Genomic DNA, 22,627 nt, shown 5'->3' on the forward strand with positions numbered 1-22,627 from the left:
CAACTTGTTATTTATCTCTGAAGTTTGAAAGCACAATAAAAATATAATCCAGGTGTGTTGCTTAAATCTTCATATTTGGTATTACCAAAGCATAGCTCTGGTGCTTTTGAGAGGTATTTTTGCAATGAGTCTATTTTTTTTGTCTGCAAGATAAACCTGCAGATTGCCTGATATACCCATTTATGGTGCAAATGATAGCCTTTTAAGTTTTAGGTGTTCAGATAAAAAGGAAGACAGATTTTTACAAAAATAAACGAACAGACGCAGGGAAACAAATCTGGATATCGTGTCCTGTTCTGTCTCCATCATTTCAGTATCATGGCCTATTCAGGCAGCTCTCAGCTAATAAATCTATGGAGGGATCAAATACAGAATAAAAGGAAGACCTCTGTGTAGAAACATTCCACTCTGTTCAGCAGCAAAAAACAACTCAGATAAGCAAACAATTAGCAAAATGCTGTATATGTCCAGTCACTACATCAATACCTGACTGTATTATATAGCCATATGTTCCACTACTCTGATTATTACACTCTAACAGTAACTCTAAACAGTTCAACTTCCTCCGTATTTTTTGTTAAAACTGAAACAATAGCTGGTACTGTGTAATTCTAAGGGGGAGATTTGAATCTGGAAACTTGAATGCTGGTTAACAGAGATTATTTGAAACTTGAATCCAAATGCTTTTAAAAAATCATGCCATTTTGTTGTTTGACACTAATTTTCTACCCAGCATGTATTAACAATGACTGAAATTAGCTCCCAGTGAATAATAGTTAAGCTATTTTATGCCATCTGCAAGGAGTTTCTGATGGCAGCTCTATCTGTTGTGTTTGGTGGTTTTGTTGTTTTTGGGGTTTTTTCTTTCTTTCTTTTCTAAATTTTACTTCCTGCAAGTTTAGAGCTCACAGAAGGTGAAACACAGCATTGTTGGTGGAGTTCCACCACTCCAGGTCCTTACCCTGACCCCAAGATACAGATTTGAACCCTATCGTGGCATTAATTCCTAGTTTCATTGAGCTCAACTAACTCAGTGAGCTGGCTCTTTACATCAGGAGAGCGTTTGGCCACCTCTTCGAAGCGGATTTTCTGGGTTCCTTGGTGACAGCAAGGCCAGGTCCATGGGGGTTAGCCCATTGTGGCTTTTGTGGGAGCAGGATTTCACCCCTCACAGCCCAGAACAGGCTCCCCAAAGAAGTGATCACAGCCCCAAGCCTGTCAGAGCTCAAGGAGCACTGGGACATCTCTCTCAGCCATGTGGTGTGACTCTTGGTAGTTGTGTATTCTGTAATATCTTCTTTTAGCCTTAGACTTCAGAAGTTCAACATTTCTATAAAATCTACATGTGCTAAATGACCATGTCATAGATGATACCTCCTGTGCACACATTTGGAATCATGCTGTATGCTATGATCTAATAATTCTCTAAGGGATATGGAAAATATTCATAGCTCCTGGAAAAGGGAAAAGATTCTTTAAGCTTTGGACATACAGGTGTTTATTTCAGAAATCTGAATTTGCAAGATTACAGTATAAAATTACAAAAGTTCTGTGTTTTCAGATCAGGACCTTTACCAAGCAAACAAATTTGCAGTAGTAGCATAAAGGCAGCATTTGACCTTCTCCACCACTCTCCACCCCTTATAAAGGAAATAAATTATGGTGGCTAGTTAGTATTCATAAGAAGTCACCAAAGAGATGATTTGCCTTGGAATAAATATGATTGAATTAGAAATGCACAGTACTGATACCCTGACCTCAAGTAAATGGGTTCCTTGTTTATAAAAATGTACCTAGATATACTTCTCTTTTAGTCTGTTAATTGTGTTCGTATATTAAGTAAATATGTAACTCAATTCCAAAAGTAATTGAAAGGTTTTATTTAGGAAGATGAAAGGGTCTGGCAGTTCATTCAGACTTTTGAATAAACTAATCAGACTACTCTGAAAACTGATACATATTTGCATTTTAAAATATGAAATGTGTCTGCTTCATAAAGTAGATCTGTTTTAGAGTATATCTGTTATTTTTAGGGCTTTAATTAAAGATGATTGAAGATTATTTTAGGCTTCTGTAAGGAATTAATATTAAGCTTTGGCAATGCTGTTTCTTTAATATTGTTCTGCAGTTAACATTTCTAAGCTCTGAAACAACTGCTAAAGTAGTTGAAGTAAGTAAATAAGTAATAAAAAGCACATCAAAGTAGTTATGATGAGACAGCCAGATGGCAGAGAATTGCAGTTCTTGCTGTAATTTTATCAAAATTACTATTGTCATGCCATGTTAGTTTTCATAAGAATTTGTACAGTCACTGATCTTATACAGACAAATTAATTTCAGGTTCTCTCATGTGTAGTCGCATAACAGCTACACTTGAGCTCGCACAAAGAAAAATTAAATAATCATAGTCACATAAACTTGAAAAGCAGCACAATTTAAGTTTACTATTCCATAACGTCTTGGGATCAGTGATCATTTTTCTTATGGTAGACCCAATTTGATCTACAGCAGTTCTGCCATTATATGGTTTCTGCTGCATTTAATCTTCATTATGAAAAGATATAGTATCATCTAATAGGGTGGAATTAGTAGTAATGCACAAGCATTGTAATAATTCTTCTGAGTTATATCATTTCATGGAGTTTCATACTTCTACCTCTCTCATAAAGCTACTGGGATGAAAATAATTGAACCACTTAAGTTTCATAAATATGTTATCATTACACGTTCTCCTCTTTGGCAACGGATACCCTGTGTCTTATAAATTCTTGCAGAGGAGAAAAGATTGAACATTGCATACAGTGAGCGTGTAATCTGATTTTGATTTGAATCCCAGGTAGGATAATGGCAGTTTGTTTCCCCAGAGGAGGAAGCCCCATGGCAGACCACGAGGGGATTCCTCTACTGAAGTTTTTTTGGCAGTTTTTCCTGCTGTTCCTTTTGCTGTACGAGTCCATGTGAATCCCTCTGAACTAAGAAATGATGGGCAGAACTGGTGTGTGGGCACATAACACTGAGTGCAGTTTTAAAGATTCATGTAGTCTGGCCACAGCAGATATCTGTTGTATCTTTTGTTAATTTAAGGCACTGTAACTAAAGACTACTTTGGGAACTTACTTTTCACAGGCTCTTATTTCTCAGTGTTGGCACAGGAACTCCTCAATAAACAAAGCTGAAAAACCTTATGGAGAAATTATCAGGCTGATATTGGTAGACCTTTATGGTGCTGGAAACTCATCAGTTTTCTTAGTAATACCTACAAAAACAACAGATGTAGAGGAAACTGAAATCTCAGATACATTTTTCCTTTAATGAAATTTTATTTCCTACAGTACAAATATAAAATCAGTGTAAGGAGGAAAACTTAATGCTGCTCAGGTTTTTTCTCCATCGCTGTAGCTCTCCAATCTGTCTATACAAGGAATCAAACTAGGTTCAGACACTTGTGCCTGTTCTTCTCAATGATGTAAAAATACTCTAACTACTAGATAATATTTCAACCACTGAATATGTTAGGTTCTAGTGGTTGTTTCGTGAATATGTCATTGCAAGAACGTGGCAAAATACAATGGAAGCATAACAGAAAATCAGATTATTTCTACATAAACAGTTGGTTATTGACATATCTCTGAGAGCTCATTTGGCATGGGAAATAGTTATCCATATAATTCTAACAGCAATTTCAGATTGTTTAATTTCAGTCCATGTCTGGCTTCACTAGTGGAACTCTCCAAGTAACAGAAGCTCTGCTAGACCACCAGGTCTGGTCACTGAATGGATTTTCCTACTGCTACAAAAGGAAATATGTTTCATAGAAAGAAGCTTTGTCACATACCTTGTGCAGTTTTTATTCTACTACTTAACTTGAATATGGTTTCCAGTCTGTAGATCATCTGCAACTTACACATACAGAGAGAGAAAAGTTATTTGTCAGCAGGCAATTCTTCAAATGTAAATTCCAACTATATATTGATTTTGGTGAGTTGATGGTATGTTTACTTGAGATGGTAATCGATAAATAGAAAGATGATATTTTACTGTCAAATGAAGCTGTGTTCAACCACACTTTAATCTCAAGTGTATTTATGCAAAAAAAAACCCCGCAAAAAACCCAACCAAAATTACTCTAACAGGAATAATCATGAATTCATAGGATAGTTTTAATTTGAAACAGCAATAGTAAGTGCATAAAACCTAGCAATCCAATTGAAACAAATCCCTCCTAGAGAAATCTACTAGGAATAGAATAGTTGAAATCTAGCATTGAAACACCTGGAGAGAGGGAAGATCGAAAGAGAAACAGGAAAAATTAAGCAAGTAATAACATGAGCAGCTGGGGAGAAGAAGAGAAACAAAATAACAGTTGATGAGAGGCAGAAAAGAAAAAAAAAAGCACATTTTGTTCAAAACCTGTTATTACCAAGAAACAATTTTCAGTGTGGCTAAAAATCACATTTACCAACAAACCAAGGCTTAATTCATTAAACACCTAAAAGCCTTGAACTTCTCTTCTTGGAGGTTAGTGAAAATAGTTTTAATGCTGTACTTTTTTCCTGTTAAATTGTGTAAAATTTAAATAATTCTTATTTCAAACAAATGCTTATATTTATCTGCTGTTTGATGGATAAATTCTTCGTAATAATGGAAAATAAACAAGGATGAACAAATAATCTTAGTATGTGGGACAGATTGTCCCCGGTATGCTTCTTAGATACTGATTCAGTCAATAGAAGTTTTAATAGAATAATCTAGGAACATTTTTAAGAATTAGTAATTGAGTTTAGGAAATGTTATTTAAAAGGATTGGACACAGAGCCTGTAACATGACTGTTTTTCCTTGTCCCAAAAAATCCTGAAGAAGCCAAGGCAGATCCATTACACCCTGTAGGACATGCATCCCAGGATTATGGTTTGCCCACGGCTCCTTTGTGCTGACATAAAATATCCCGTAGTTTGACTAACACCACTACTAAAGCCTGGTAAAATCACTCTTAGTTCCACTTCTCCCTTCTGTCCTCCACATCACTGACTGCTCTTCTGAGACTCAGAATAGGTATGGATTTGCCCTTTTTAAGAAGTACCATTCCATTTGAAACTAGTTGAAACAGATGTGGCAATGTCCTGATCTGCTCCAGGACATCTGAAGCAGACACTTCCCTTGCTCCTCATGGACAATCCATGTCCAGCTTTAAAGACCTCTCAGGGAAGTCTCTTGATGATTCACAGAATTCACAGAATGACTGGATTGGAAGAGACTTTCAAGGTCATTGAGTCCAACCCAGCCCTAACACCTCAACTAAACCATGGCATCGAGTGCCATATTCAGTCTTTTTTTAAATCCATCCAGAGATGGTGACTCCACCACCTCCTCGGGCAGGCTATTCCAGTACTTAATCACTCTTTCTGTAAAAAACCTTTTCCTAATATCCAAATTATATTTCCCTTGGTGCAGCTTAAGACTGTGTCCTTTCATTCTGTCAGTGCTGCCTGGAGAAAGAGACAAACCCCAGCTGAGCACAGCCACCTTTCAGGGAGTTGTAGACAGGGATAAGGTCACCTCTGAGTCTCCTTTTCTCCTGGCTAAACAGCCCCAGCTCCCTCAGTGGTTCCTCACAGGGTTTGTGCTCCAAGCCCCTTGTTGTCTCTTCTGGACATGCTCAAGTGTCTCAATGTCCTTCCTAAACTGAGACACCCAGAGCTGGACACAGCACTCAGTGTCCTTCCTAAACTGAGACAGCCAGAGCTGGACACAGCACTCGAGGTGTGGCCTCACCAGTGTTGAGTACAAATTCTTCTCATTTAATCTCTAAGAAACAAAGAAAAAAAAAAAACAATAGAAATTTTTCTGTCCTTTTCTCTCTTTAGGAAAAATTGTGAGGTCTACGTATGGCTTGGGGGCTGGGATGTACCTTATATAACTGGAACATGTTTATACAGCTCCATTCATCTTAGTTATGCTGGATTTTTTTTTCAGAGTGCTTCCTGAAGAAGTAAGGGGACCTGAGTCATTCCAAATACCTGACTAGGTGCTGTCTGACTGGCAGGAAATTTCTTCTAAAAAAACCATGGTTTCAATAGTGAGAACTCTTACAAAATGTGTATTAAAAAAATAAATAACAACACAAACAAAACCAAAAATGCCCAACCAAAAGCAGTGACAAGGTAAATCTAATATCTAACAAAAGCAATTGATATGTAAAATTGGTGATAAACTAGAACATGTTGGTTTCCTCACACAGAAGCTCTGTTGGTTCTGTAAATGCTGCACTGCTGGTGGGTTTCTGCAGAGACAGGATTTGTGGCCATCGTTTATGGAAATGGCTTTGCATCTGGAAGTTTTCTGCCCCTCAGCTCTCCCTCCTGGCATTTCTGAGAGCAGCAGGGCAACTGTCAATGATGATCAAACGTCCTGCAGGAGCGGCCAGGGAGGGAATCTGTGTCCATGAAAGGAACAGCCAGCCCTGCCAATGGACAGAGCCTGGAGGAGAACTGGCAGCAGCAGCAGCAGCAAATCCTGTCAGTGCTGGGGAAGCAAAGGGAGCCAGGGAAGGTATGCTTTAAAAAGCTGATTTTTTGCATGTGCTGTGTCAGAAAGGTGTAAAGGCACTTACCTTTATACACACATACCCTTCCGTAGGATTTTTTTGCCTTTTCTGTACAAAAATGTGGGTTTTTTTTTAAAGTAACCAGGTTGAGGACTAAAAAGCAATTTTTGTTTCTGTGTTTTGTTTGAGCAAAGGACCTCAGTGAGGAAAAGAGCAAAGTTCAGTAGCTGTTTTATGTCAAAATGAGTACTGTCTTGTCAAGATGTGTACAAGACCAGTGCCTAACACTGATTATTAATTACTGGAATAACCAGTTCCCAATGTGGTAGGGCTTTAAGCAGTAGCCAGAGATCATAGCAATGGACAGTGAGATGTAGAGAGACAATCCTCAATGTCTCTGTGCATCACACTTTATTGGCCTTGTGGCCAGTTACAGAGTGCCTGGATGCTGTTCCTGGGGGAAAAATATTTTTAGACATGTTAAATGAAGCATACTAGTGTTGTTTATTCTTTAAAGGACCAGAAGTACCCACAGCACTTTACAAATGTGTACCAAAACAAAGTTCCTGCCCTTGTAAGCACTTGATGCACAAGAAATCATTTAACTGTATGGACTAACTAGCAACAGCTACCTGGAAACAGCAGAGAGAAAGAAAGAAAGAGAGAAAATCTCCTTAGTGTGTTTCATTAGCTGCACTGAAATTGCACATCATTTCAGTAGTAGTTAGTTAGTTAGTAGTTAGTAGTAGCAGGACAGAAAGATACTCTAGGCCATCGTGCAGGTTTGGTTGCTTTTTCCACAAATTAGAATGATTAAAATTATATATATAGGCTACACATTTAACTGGCCATTCTATGCCTTGCAACAAGGCTTTATCACCAAATTAAGAGAAAATTCATGTATGTTTTCATTTGAAGAGACAACACCCTGTGTGAATCATTCATGTAAAGGCACATGCCATCCTTAAACAAGTTCTCAATGCACAGATATGCACTTGGAGTACATATACACTTTTAGTTTTATTTTGGACTCTCCTGAGAACCTGTGCTGCTCATGTTGCTTTATAGCTTGTGTGACAACATGAGTTCTGGACCCTTAGGCAATCCAGGCAGAGAATTCAGGCAGCTGCTTATCCTTAATTCACTGTCAACAGAGTCTGTTTCCTCAGAATTCCCCAATCAGTTGTTTAGGAACTCAGACTGTTAAGTTTAGTATTTCTAACTTTAGAAGTAAGGTGTGGGGTTTTTTTCCAAAGCACCAGAGGCATGTTAACTTCTGAGCCAAGCACTGAGTGCTGTGCAGTGTCCTCTTCATGTGGAGTCATGCCATGACTACCACAAAGCCCTCCTGCTGCAGCAGTGGAACACAGCCTGCCAGGTTCCAGGGAGTCCTGCAGGAACATCCAGGTCATATCCCAAAATCTATGCATATCTTTTTCTGCATGCTCATAAAATTTTGTTAATTTATAATTTTCATAAACAGCCGTAATTTATTAACAGAAGGTATCTACCATTCTGCCCACTGCTTTCTGATTGCAGTGAACACTTTTTTCATCAGATGTTTTAACTAATTTTATTGATTTAATTTAGTTTCTTATGTGACTGGTTTTGAAAAACCTACATAATTTAGTATAAACAGATTCCAAGAAGTTTCTTTTAGGCTTGTTAGCCCTTTTAGGTCATCAAAGTAGACAAAAGATCAAGCAAGTGTTCTTGAAGTAGCTGGAGATTCATGCAGGCACAAAGCAGATAAAGTGGTCATGAAGCCACAGTTTCTGAAGAATTTTAAAAGCACTTCCCAAAATTGTGGAGACCATCTCTTAAACACATCAGGACTTACCTGTGTACAGTTCCCCAGTGCTCCTTAAAACAATTGGTCCTGCATCTGGGGAGGCATCAACTAATAGCTTTTGTTCCATGGAGCAGAATGGAAACATGGAAAAAGAGCTAATGCTTGAAGTAATTTCTTTTCATCCTGCTGAAAGACTGGAGCAACCTCAGAGTAACTGAGTCACTGGGTTATATTATTAACTTTCTTTAGTAATCAGTTTGTAATTTTCACTTCTGGTAGTTTTCACCCTTCTGTGAACACCCTTGCCTTCCTGGATGATCACATTGATCAAGGAGAACTCATGATATAATGACTTCACAGAGACCAGGCAGCTCATTTGATTAGAGAAATTATTATTATTATTATTATTATTATTATTATTATTATTATTATTATTACCATCCAATCATTCATTTAAATAGTAAGGTTCAAAGTCTAAGTGTTCTGAAACCCAGGGTCTGCCTGGATGAAATAAATATCAGGTTTGAGGTCCCAGTGGTCTGGAAGCATCAAGGTTTTGGCTAGCTTTTTAGGTCTGACTTTTCTTGTTCATTTTCTAGTACTACAAAAGCTGCCAAGCTTTTATTCTTCCCAATCCCTTTTCAAAGATAACTCAAGATCCCTTTTAAAGATAACTCAAGGTTGCTTGTTGATTTCCCTAGCAGAGATCCAAAGAGATCGTCAGAGTAAATGGAGAAATAACCTGGTAGAGTAGACTGCTGTTGCAAATGATGCTTTTTCTCTTTTTTTGGGGGGGTGTTTTCTGACTTCTTTTAAAGAGAAGTGGACTGTAGGTCTTTCATAACCTCAGGGAGGACGCTCAAATCCACACATGATGTGCATGACTGACCCCAAAGTCTAAGTGGTTTTAAATTGTTCATAAACTGTGTGACACTGCTGTTCCTGTAGCAGTGAGCAGAGATGTTACCTTGCAAGGAGCTAACAGAAGCAGCTACAGTAGGATAAACTTCCACAGTCTTGTTAACTACACTTGTAAGGACAGATTATTACTGCTAGCAAAGAATTTCATTTTCTATAAAATATTTTACTTTAAGACAAGAAAAGCACTCCAGCTTTTAAAATTCTCTGATGAGATGTAAAGACTTAACAAACCAAATTGAATGTAGTACTGTATAATTGGGAACTACTGCTGGTAATATTGGGTCTATTAGCTCTAATATCTAATTTCTCCAAAAATATCTACCAGAGACTGCTAAAAACTGATGTAATTTTGAATATTATGTTAGTTATACCTAGTCCCACTGTGGAAGGTATCATCCCAAGCCATGTAAATTTAATTATGGCTAAAGCCAGTATCTTGCACAGAAATCAGTGTGCTGCACTGATTACAAAATTGACTGAATCCAACAAGACATATTTTCTATATTCCATGCCACTAGTTTTCTCCTATAATCTCAAATGAAATATGCTGCAATAGTCATTTTAATCATGTAAAGAGATCAGTGCTGCAAATTCACAGTATTAAACAATTCTGAATGTCTTTCCTAGTGGAAAGAATGGAAATGCAAAAGAAATCTGGAGTCCAAAGTAACTTTAACACAGGGTGGTGACCATGTTCTGTCTGTAATGTTTGGCACTTCTTTACTTGCTTCTGCTCACAGCCTTCCATACCTACCTGTGGTAATCAGGAGTGTGTATTCCCCATTCTGCTGAAAGGAATATTTAGGGAAAAAATGCCTCATTCACCTTCGGTGTCTTAAAGATACCACAGGGTAAGCAAGTGTGCCTCACATCCTCCGTTTAATTTTTAAGGTTGGCAAATACTCGTCTTCAGCAAAAGAAAGCGGTATTAGTAATGCTAGTGAGTAGAGCCCAAAAACTTCCTCAGGGGTTTTCACGGGCCATTGGGAGCAAATGCCCAGCTTGCAGGTCAAAATCCACAGCACTGCTCGAACCCATGTACATAAAATCTGTTGTGCTTCATTGAGCACTGTATTTCTCCTGTCTTGTTTTGACATTACTCACAGTGAAACAGCCAAATCAATCTAGATGAACTCAATCCTTTCTGGGAGGAAAGCAGGAAAACTGTTCAAATCTGTTACTTTGCAAGGATTTTTAACACTCAAAAATGAATGGAGATCGTGCTTATTGTGAAGGATGAGCAAAAATTCTGTTTCAAAACTAATAAACAATTCCCTGCTAGGATTCAGCTAGGAGATTATGTTTGCCTTTCAGGGACAACAATATTGGCCATTTTAGCCAGGTTTTATCATTCTGCTAACTTTCCTTTCTAGGGTGGTGCAATTTCTTTAAAACTTCCAGGTGGAGATGTGAACTTTTTGCATGCCAGGATTTTATGTTGTGAAAACTGACATTTCATACCTGTGAGCAAGCCTGAAATGTTTAGGAAACAAAGAACGAGTTAGGAAAAAGTGGGGCACTCCTCTGCTCCCCCACACATAAGCAGTGGAGGTTCCCTCATACTTCCAAAGAGAAAACAAGCGTAGAAGCACTTGCTAAGCACTGTGCACTGAGCTGTCACCTTCAATGTACCTTTGAAATCCTGGCTGTTTCTTAAAGGGGAAGATGGAAAACAGAAAGTGTATAGTTTCATTCGTGGAGACTTTGTCAGGAAGTGCGGCTGTGATATGATTTCTGTCAGAAACAATCTGCTTGAAATTTTTCTGTCTTTACTTTTGAACACGGAGTTGCTTGTCTGTATTCTAACCCTAGGTGATGGGATCTGCTGCCTTGTCAGATAACATTTGAGTTCACTCACTACCTGCTTGTTGACTAGTGCACAGACTCACTGTGGTGGCAGGGAAAGCCTTAAGGCTACTCAGCATCTGTCTCTTCTTGTAATTAGTTGCAGCCTTGTGTACAGAGCAAAACAGAGATTTTTTTATATATATATATCTTTTTTTTTTTTCTGTGAAAGAGTAATGTGCACAGACAGAAGCTTTTAAATTGCAAAAGAGTTTGCTGGTGTTTGTTGTTCTTCTTTTTCAAGGGGAAATAGTTTTTTAGCTACTGAGAATAAAATGTTGTCGTCCTTTTTTTCAAATTACACCAAAGACATAGATTTTTTTGGGAGAGTTAACCTCTATATGAAATCTGAATAGCCAGTGTTTCTGCTCTTACATCTGATGGAGCACACATTCATGGGAGAGAACTGGTGATTATGTCCTTAGACTCCTGCCCTGGTGATTTTGTTGCCCCACGTGGGCTTTGCCAGCAGTCTGACAATTTGCATATTTAAAGCATCCCCTACACACTCCCAACCCTGAATGTTACTCAGAGAGGCCTTCTTGGACCAAACTTAAAAAAAAAGAAACCTAACTAGAAGAAAAGACAGTTTTTAATATTTGAATACCTTCATCACATATTAAGACAACAGCTGTATGAAGTTAAGAGTAAGTGTATGTATGCCTGGGATTTATTTTGATTTTAATAAATTGTCACAACTAACAGAATTGCTAGTGGTAGGCTGGTGGAAAAGCAGGAGACAAAATCTGGATTTTTAGAAGGATTTGATCTGTTGCTGTAGGTTTGAATTTCTTGCAGCACCACATTTTTTTAAAGTAGAAATTTATCAAGAAAAGAAGATGATCATTGTGACAATTCTTAAAATTTATTTAACAGGTGAGCAGGAGATTGATGTAACAACTGATACATCATCAGTGAAGGTGTAGACCACCCCTAACTAATAAAGATGGAGAGGAAAATCATTCCCTAACTGCTTGCAGTTGAATTTCTTCCGCAGAAACCACTGTCTGCTGTGGGACTTGATGGATGGAAGTGTTGCTATGGTGTTTTTAAATATCAGACTTTCATAGACCATGTCCTCATCATTAACAACAGTGAGGTTTATGACATGAAAAAGAAAAATCACATTTCTTCCATACTACACTGCTGCCCTTTATCAGAGTAATCTTACGTGAGCCATCATTTGGGTACTTTTCCTCTTTTCATTTTCATTTGAATGAACAAAATGCCACTGGGTTTGCATAAGTAATGTCAGAGCAAGTGCCTTATCTTAAAAATAAGTTCCTCAGATTAAAGTGTCATGAAAATATTCCTAACTTTATTATCTAGTGTTAATTTTTGTATTTGAGAGCTGAGCTGAGTTATCCTTTTCACTTAATATTTTGGGGTGATTGAGGGTTTGGATGTGCCACAGTGAAGATCCAAACAGATCTCTAGATGGTGCTATGTAGGGATCAGACCAAATAAATTACATCAGAATAATAAAATGAAAAAAGTTTGATTTCCTTTTAAGACAGTAGATGACATTTGCTAAGATCCTTAGGACTCAAGGAGCATTTTCAAAAGGTGACTTGGGCACGTGGGAGCCAAGGCTCATCTTAAGTCAGTGGGAAACTTGGGAGGGTGTTAATCTGTACTGACTTCTCGCTGTGCTCTGAACTGTGGCACTGGCAGCGGAGTGGTGTGATAGCTGTGGTTTGTGAGTAGAGAAAAATATTCCAAACAACCAGGCTGCAATAAGTACGTGTGCTTCTGTGGATGCTGCTTCTAGAATAACTCATTTCTAAGAAGCTCAACCACGATGGATTCAGAAGTTTCAGAAGTTCATCCTGAACTTAAAATCAGTTTGCAAGAACTGAGTAAAAGAAGGGTAAAGAGAACAGAACTAAAAACTCAGGGAGAGTGAAAAAACATAAGACCAGACAAAAAAGAAGATGAATATAGGGAGATAATATTTTAAAAATAATAAACAACAACAACAAGAAGGAAAAACAAACAACCAACAATAAAAAACAACCCAATTCATACACAGCTCCTGCAATATTGTGTCCCATTCATCACAGCAGCTTTACTTTTCAATGATGCTAGTAGCGTCAGTAGCAGGGACATCCATTAGGCTGCTAAATGGAAAAAGAGGAAATACTAAAACTCAGTTTGGTTTTGTTTACTCTGGACTAATTAAAAGCTTTCCCCACTTTTGATTTTCTTCCCCTTAATATGACTTAGAGATCTATTGCACCAATATTTTTTAATATGTAATTTCTGGGCAACATTATTAAATATGGACCATAGTTAGAAGTAAATATGCGGAAAAATATAAATGCCTACTTCTTTTGACATTGCTTCTCAGTATCACTCCATTTTTTAATACAGGCACGGAGCTCTCTGCTATTTATTAGCATCTGTCTCCTTCATTTCAAAGAAAATATTTCTGTCATATTATGAATACTAATTTCATCTTCCTGATATTTTGACAGTAATATTTAGCTTTCAACAGAACTTTTTTTCCCTACAACTGCAGAGAACTTTATAAATCAAGGTAGTACTTTGTTTTTACAGAGGGAAAAGCTGAAACAAAGATACACTAAAATGATTCATTGAAAGCTAGCAGGAAACAAAGTCCTTGGGAAACCTGTTCCAGCACCTGACTACCCCGACAGTGAAAACTTTTTCCTCATAAGGATTTTGACTCTCCCCTGTCTAAGGCCATTTCCTTGGGTCCTCTCTCTGCAGGCATGGCAGGAGAGACTTGTCAGGCAGGCTCAGGTCCCTCTCTTCTCCAGACTAAACAAACCCAGCTCCTGCAGCTTTTCCTCACAGGACTTGTTTTCTAGACCCTTCATGAGCCTTGTTTCCCCCTCTTTGGACACATCTTTGGTGGGGTTAGAATACTCTGTTGTCTTTTAAAATATTCCAATTCTAACAAAAGGTAAGGAAAGTGGTGGGTAATGACATATGTTAAATAACATCCCTTTGAGCTCTAACTGTGAGTCTGCATTTGGAAAATCCAAAGAACTTGACAAAGCATCATCACGGAGGGGATTTTGGAAGCACTGCATCAGGAGTTCAAAGGTCAGTTCAGATCAAGTGCACTTAACTAAAGAATCTGGATTATATTCTAGATAGATCTGACAAACATGTTTTAGGTGATGGTGGGGTGTGTCCTCGTCTTTGTCACATAATAATAACAGACCTCCAATACAGCTCGAGGCGTTCAGGATATGTTACTATAATAACAGGATGATGGACACAACATGTAAATTATCTGGTCATACAAACAGAAACTTTTAATTTCAGTATTCATGTTCTCTTTGCTCTACTCCCTAGCAGTGTTTATGTAGTATCTTTAAACAGAAGATGCAAGGTGTAAGCTAAGTGAGGACCCACGTTGGAATCAGGGCTAAACTATGTCTCTGTTTCAGCTTGGCACTGCAGGAATAATAATGCCCACAGGTGGGAATCCATTGTTGTTCCTGGTAGATTTAAGGAGATAGAGAACATTTCAAAGTAAAGTTTCCTCCAGTTCATTGGAAAGTTATGAACGAAAGCATGATGATTTTTTTCATAATTTTGCAATGTGGGTACCAAACAAAAAAATCACTTGGAGATTACAAAAGAGCTGTGACAAGTTTGTTCTAGCAGCCGCAGCCATCTCTCGTTATTTTCATGTCACTTGCTTGGTTGAGCCTATGGTAATATCTGTACATACAACATCTGACAAATATTAGTAGTTCCATGAAAATAAACATTTAAGATTCCAGGTAATAGCACTAGGGTTCAGGAAAATATGTAAAAGCAGAAATTTTATTACCAAATATATATTTAATATATACTTCTGTGAGAATTACATGCAATTTCTCTCTTTTTTTTTTTCTTTTTTTTTTTTTTTTTTTTCTTGCCTGATTCATACCATTCCATTTCCAAATGATTTCTGGTTTTCTCCAGCAAATATTGTACCTCGGTTTCAAAATCTTTCATTTCTGTGACAACCATTTTTTCTTTTCTGCACATAAAACCTCAATAAAAGGTACTTTTCTGAACATCCACCAGCGTAAAAGATATTTTAAGGACATTTAAGTTCAGTTCTCTGCTTCTGGGTCACTACGCTCATACCCAGAAAGCAAAGTCTGTTGTTGTCTTCCATGCAGCGTTTCCCTCTGAGCATTGTGGTTTTAGAACATGGGCCTCAAGCCAAAGGTTGGTACCTCAGCAGCAAAAATGGAGCAACTTGCCACCTGACTTCTGCAAGGAGGGGTGTGGCACAGCACCAGTGTAGCCTTGATCAGTTCCTTTTCTTTTGCTCTTTTAAATTACTCTCAGTAATACCTCTGTCTTGCACTTTCAGAAAATTTATGTGTTTTTTCAAAGCTGCACTCTGGCCACCCTCTTGTGCCCATTCTGCAGCTGAAAGCATCACTCTGAGCCAAGGGGGGCCAGTTTGGCACTGTGAGGGAGGAGCTACCTTAGAGGGGAAACTGAATCTGATCTACAGCTGAGAACGTTGGAATCACCTCAGCTGACAGCTCTGGGGGTGCCTTAAAGCACCTTTTAACAGCTCCTTGTCTGCTTCCTAAGTTGTTGAAAAAGGGACTTTGTGAGCCATATGTGTTTGTGTAGGAAATATCTACGTGTGTGGTTATATATATATCTCTGTGTGTGTGTATGTAATGTTTTTTACGTATGTGTCTTGCTTGGTTTAAATTTTTAAATTAAAGGACGCATAGGTACTTCTTTTTAAGGCTGAAATCATTAGGCTGACAAGATTTTTGCTTCCTCCTGTTCTCAGTATTTTGTTGTAACTGCAAATACAGGCATTTGTTTTATACAAATGCTAATTTTTGTTTGGTTTCAGCACGGTTTGCATTCATATGGCAAAGGAAGTACCAGCTCGTGGTCTTTGAGGAGGGGTGATGCACATATATGGTGTTCTGTAAATCATTCACTCCTTTCCCTGAAACCTGTCCTGTGTGATCATGTGCTAGTAAACAACATTTCCCATCTTCAAATGTGTGCCCACAGCTCATAAAATAATCTCTTTATGCCTCTCATATGCCGTAAGATCATTGTGGTGATTGAAATTAAATACCAGAACATCACTTTCAACATTTTCAGCTGATTCAGAATCCTCATTGAAAGCTGTTACATGGTAGTTTTTTCTTCTGTTACTTATTATAAAAGCAGAACTATTCCAGTAGGACATGATGACTGTAGCTTGTGAAAAAATTATATAGATATCTGTGACAGAGTGGAAACTTGTCATATAGAGAAGGAGGGCTTGATAGATCTCTTACTGTATTTCTGTATTAAGGCAATCATAGAGGGTACTTTCTACAGAAGATGCTAAAGCTTGTTGAAGGACAGTGACTAGTAACTATTTTAAACTTGGTTCCATTTAGGAGGATTCTAAATAAGTCAAATGATCTAGCAATATTTAAAACATGTTTTGTTCTCTTTATAAACTGATTTTCTTTAACACCATTTTTTGAGGGAAATGTCAGGTGGTTGGTTGGGGGTTTATTTAATAATTAACTGTCTTCACTCCTCACACTTTTAGTTTCACAATTTTTTTTTTTTTCCTGAATAGATTAATTGTATCATTTATATAGTCAAGCTATTTGGTATCCCCAAACTTGCCACAGTTGTTCTCAAAAATCATAACCGGGCGAGACGAGGAATGAATTTACAGACATCAACCCCTATGGGCTACATATGTCTGAGATATTCAGGAGCAGCAGGTCTTGGCTGAGGGCTGGCAACCAGTCAGAGCTCTGGGTTTGTTGAGACCAGCACGGGGATCCTTGGTGGTTTTGCTGCAGTTCTGACCTCATGTGTCGTGGTTTAACATGAAACATTCCAGGGGAAGGGCTCAGCACGGAACTGGCCATGTCTGCAAGCACCGATTCTGTTTGGGCAGGCAGAAATACACATTCAGCTGTGCAGCTTAATGAAAAGTAACTCATTAAGCTGTGGGTTAATCGAACCTGTAAAATCACAGCTTTGATGTGTGCAATTCATACGGGGCTGTGTTTGCTCCAATGCCACAAGATCATCTGATACCTGCATCTCTGTTTTTCCACCTCTAACTGATAAAGACTGTCGTTCTTCTATTACACATCACATTTACTCCTCTGAGATTAGCTTTAGGCATATGGATTTGAGGAAAGACTTGTAAAATGAGTCTCTGAACTGGCATTACACATTACAATTTTCAGAACATGGTTCTGAAGAGAAAATTGCCTTTGCAAAATTCAGCTTCTTTATAAGAGAATGCTCTTCATGAGAACACGTTCTTACACCTGGATTCAAATTTCAAGTGAAAATTAGAGGCACAAGTGTTCATATTCCTGAGTGTGACCAATCTTACAGCTATAAAAAATTACAGTTGTGGCTGATAGTATTGCCTTATTCCTTAATGCCATAAAGAAACACTTTTGTCCATTTCCTAAAAAAAGAGAAATACAATTTTTAAAAAAGAAATAAGAATAGCTCTTCACACATGTATACTTCAATATTAGTACTGTAATATTAATATAATATAATAATTATAAAATGCCCATCAGTGTAACCTTCTCATCCTAAATTTTTTTCAATGCCTGTTGTTCAACAAAGTGTCAATATCCAGTTTTATGCAATTATTCTGTAGATAAATATAGATGGATGTGTACAACAATGTACAGAATGTGTTCACTTGTAAACAGAACTTACCTTTTTGTGTGCCTTAACAGCTTTAGCATTAATATAAGGCCCTTACCACTGCAGTATACCACTAGATGATTTCCTGGATCGTATCTAAAAATGTAAATAGTATCTGTACATTGAGTGTGCTAACCAATATAATTTTTTTTCGTCACTAAGCAATGTATTTTTGCAAGTCCATTTGTTTTTATTTCGAAATTGGAAGAATCCCCTAATGTAGCATTCCCATCGTCAAATGCTTACAAGGGCATAAGGAATATAAAACAAAGACAATTTTTAGGATTTTGTTAAGACTCATGTTTATCACAGTGTGGACAAAAATGCAAAGAGAAGCATTTTCTTATCTTTTCCTGTTACATTAGAAAAGTTCATGCCCCACTCTTAGCATTTTCCAACACAGCTGTAGAGTAGTTTAAAGCCTATTTTTTAAATAAGTGATGCTCAATTTGTCTTTGATGATCCGCATGATTCAGGTGAGATGGGAGCACGGTCGGGCCCTTATTTGCATAAAAATTAATCACAGAAAAATGTAAATTGATAAAATTTTGCCTGGCTTTTCCCCCCTATTCGGGAACCCATGGATGGCTCCCAGAAGCAATCATCTCAGTATGGTGCCATGTTGGATGCTACACAAACGATCACATTTGTGTTGAATACTCACTCATTTAAATGTCAGCACTGATGGGGCGGTACATCACCAGAAAAAATGAAAAATAAATACACAGCAGCTGAAGACCATCAAATCTGTGGGCACTCTTTAGAGATATATGATCTAATGTGAAAAAATTGTAGATTAATTATCCTTTTTCAAAATGGTAATTGTTTTAGTATCACAGCAGAAAAAAAATTGGCAATTTATTTGGAATCAAACAAAAACCAGTAATGTTAAATACGTCATTACACCATTGTGTTTATTAGAAGGCTGCAATTAATTCCCAAGGCTCCTTTGGTCTCTAGGACTGCATAAAATAACACAAAAGAACATTGCTATTAATTTTCAAATGCACTCTAAACCTGCAAATAATTTACCCAACAAAAATAAAGTAAGTAACAATTCAGAATACAAATTTTGTAGGTTTTTTTATTTTTCCAAACTGCATCTTTGCATGACATTGCTGTCACATAATAGTATCTCATAATCCATAATGAATTTCTCATCTCTCTAAAGGAAGGGAATGATTTTCCTCATTTCATATAAGTGTAACTGAAATACAGATATTGCATAAAAATTGCCAAATCCCCTAAGAGTGGGCAACGCAGAAAACACCCTCTATTGTACTTTTATATCAAAGAACTAAACTTGCTTCTGCTTCATGGTGTAAATTTCAAATAAGAGAGTAAATAAATTGTTTGCAGTGGTTATGGCTCCAAATTTGTATTTCTAACTGAGCTAAATTCGGCACAGAGAAAGAAATGGTTATTTACACTATTTACACTCCTTTCCTTTCATTTTTTTTTCAACCTCTGCCTTTAAGAAGCAATCTCTAGAAAATTATAGCAACACAAGGACTTCTGTAATTTATAATCATCTGTAATAGGTCAGCCACAGTGCATTAGATCAGTGCATTAGATCTCTAAGGGCTGGAATGCAGTGTTTCAGCAATGCAGTCTGAGCCTGAGCTGAGAGGATAAATTTTAAAAGCCATTTATTAGGCCTGAATTGGAGAGCTGTGAATATTAGTATAATAAATAGTATAGGTTAAATTTTTTTTTCTCTTTAATTTTTTTTTTTGTTTTGTTTTTGTTTTTTAGAGAGATCTGACAGTAGTTGCTTTCGTGATTTATCAGGGACACGGCCCAACTGTAATTCACATGCCTTTGTCCCTTTCATTTACTGTCCCAGTACATTAAAAAATGTATATAATACAAATTAAAAGAACCACGTTTCATCATTTCACAGAACTACATCTGACTTTTTACACGGTTTTAAATGCAGAGCAGTGATTCTACTTATAGCTAGAATAATATATTTTATTTTTTTTTCTTTTGTTCTTGAAGTCCATGTTTCAGAATTGGCTACACTGAGATCAAGAACAATTTTGTCAGCTGTTTCAGCTCAGCAAATATTTCAGTAAGGGTACATATTATTTACCTTCTGAAAATGTAGGGTAATCGCAATTTTGGCTGTGAGTAATTGTATTTAGGTACTGTAAAGGACACTGTATGGGAATGCATGGCTGATGAAGGAGGCTTGTAGAGCATCTGATAGCACAGGTGAGAATATGGACAGTGCCTTTGGGTATTATCTGAAGGGTCTGCAGGTATTGTATGGGTGGGAATTTACCCTCTAACTGGAGGACTGGGGATTTTTTAGGACTGCAATCCTCTGTTCGTGTTTACAGCCGCCAATGTTGGCACTGTTGTCGTACCCTTGTTTCTCATGTATTTCATTTGAGCCCTTAAACTCTTTCTGTCCTGCTGGTCTCGTGGACATGCAAATCCTTCTCTTATGCTGCACCGGGTCGCAGCCCTCACCTTATTCCTACACACTGCCCAACCATGCCCCTGTCCCATCCCATACTCCCCACTACCTTTAACTCTTAAATGTTTATGGATATCAGAGCTGCTTACAGATGTACTCTGGAGATAATCTGCAGGCAAAAGCAGGTGAACTCCATGCAGCACAGTAGTGGGTTGGTGTTCCAGACTCTGGCAGCTCTCACTGGTACCTCCTTTCAGCCTTGCAGAAGGGGGTTCATCATGACCTCTTTGAGTGGCCTCCCCACCCCAGCCTTATAAACTGCATCTCTCCCTCAGCAGTCTGGACTGCTCCAATGAAAGCTAACTCCTATGGCACAAAGTAAAAGGAAAATCTCAGATGACCTTCCCTAAAGATTTTCTATACATGTAAAAGGTAATTTTTTTCCTTTCCTTTTTCCTTAACCCTTGCACACAGAGTCTATATTAGCTTACTTGGAGAAACATTTATAAACGGCATAACACCAGATCTGTGGAAAATACTATGGCTTGCAAGTGGAAGGGAAGTATTATTTTCCATCAGATTTCATGAAATTGCTATTTTTTATAAATATTAGACATAGCATAGATAATTTCAACAGTTTTATTTAATAGAGTTACCTTCAGATAGTCTATTTTTTCAAGCCTAAGACAAAAAGGGACAGTTCTGCTGACTTCTAGGCTCCTCACTAAAGACTCTTTGAAAATCTGATTATTCTTCTCTTACAGAATTCAGAGTGCAATTTTAAGTACCAAGATTTGGAAACTTTAGTCTGTGTTAAAACACAAAGAATCTAAAGACAAAGTGTCTATTGCCACGTACAAAGTGAGTAACTCCAAAACAGCTTTAGTCCTTGGCAATAACAAGTCCTAATCTGTTAAATTTGTATTTATACATGTTTATTACAGACATGCAGATTGGGCTGCTTTCGGTTCCCCAAAGTAATTATAATATACAGTATCATATTCAAATTATATCCAGCACTGCATCTTGCTCTTCATTGCAGCACTAGAAAGAATATAGTTGGTTTTTTAATAGAAGATGTAAGAGTCTCTTTTCAGTACCCTAAGATTTAATCCTTTATTTCATGTTTGACTCTCCACACAAGAAGAAATTCTGTCCTTCTGTAACTGAAGCCTTCTTAGAAAATATGGAAAAGAAGCAGGGCTGTTTAAAAAGTTTAAGAGTTCATCATACCAAAAGGTCATACATGTGTCTTATTCAGAGTGCTTAAGCTCAAATTACCAAGGGAAAAGCAATGCTCAGAAATTCATTCTCCTGTTACCAAAATCAAGTCCAAAGCATGTGGCTACCCTGATACTCTTCATAGCCTATCATGGAATCTTTGATGGTCTTTTATCCCCCCTTTTCCCCTGGTTGTTGTTAATATACGTACCCAGCACTGGTGGAAGTTTCTTTTTACCCGGAAGAGAGATTGCATGTAATTACCCCCTCTTCTTGGGAAAGGCAGTAAAGCAAGGTACTGTGAATGCATCAGGAATAGCCAGAATTCAGAAACAAGCTAAAACCCCCCCGCAAACTGCCTGCTCTAACAGAGACTCTGCTAATGCAAAATCAGTGAGAATTACAAATACACGGTAGTTGCTCAAATATAAGTAACCACTCAGTAGAAAGGGGTGGCTGAATATAGGTGTCTATTTGTTTCTCCCAAACTACTCAGTCTGTAGTCTGTAACTACCTTTTTACTAATAACTTGTCTAATAACACAAAAAATGAGTGAGCCATTGAAAAAAAATAGAACTAAGAGAGAAACCTAGCTGTCTCCTAGCTATTTTGTGGTTGTTCTTGTTTGTTTGTCAGAAACTGAAGATTGAAATAAACTGGTAGTGAAAGACTCCGGAAGGATATTTTGGTTTTTTTCCTGTACAAACTGTCACAAACTATAAACACAAGTTCTCTGTGCCCTGAGTAGGACCTTCAGAAGTCTTCTTTGGTCCCTTTCACGTAATCAGGTATGCTTAGGTATTTGTTTTTCAGGTTACATGTCAGTAGTGATAGTATGTCTTAAAGACAACAAGAACAAAAAAAAAATACATTAAAACTTACCGGAGTTTTCTCAGTTCCAAAATAGCCAGAAAATCTCGTAATGCTTATTAAATCATGAATACGGAGATGGATTCAGCTGGACACCATACAGAAGTTCCTTACTTCCAGCTGTAAATGATATTAATTTTGGTGAGTGATTATCAGGAGTTCAAACCTCAGCCACTGACTTTCCAGCCCTCAAGCAGCCTGCCCAGCTCTTTTGCCCCTCTTAGCAGACAATAAAGCTGCAGAACAGCTGCACACCATGGCACCATGTCCTGTTTGCTTTGAGAAACAATCCTGTGGGTTTTTTCAGTTTGGATG

The sequence above is a fragment of the Sylvia atricapilla genome, chromosome 6 (assembly GCF_009819655.1).
Source record: "Sylvia atricapilla isolate bSylAtr1 chromosome 6, bSylAtr1.pri, whole genome shotgun sequence".
NCBI classification, from domain to species: Eukaryota; Metazoa; Chordata; class Aves; order Passeriformes; family Sylviidae; genus Sylvia; species Sylvia atricapilla.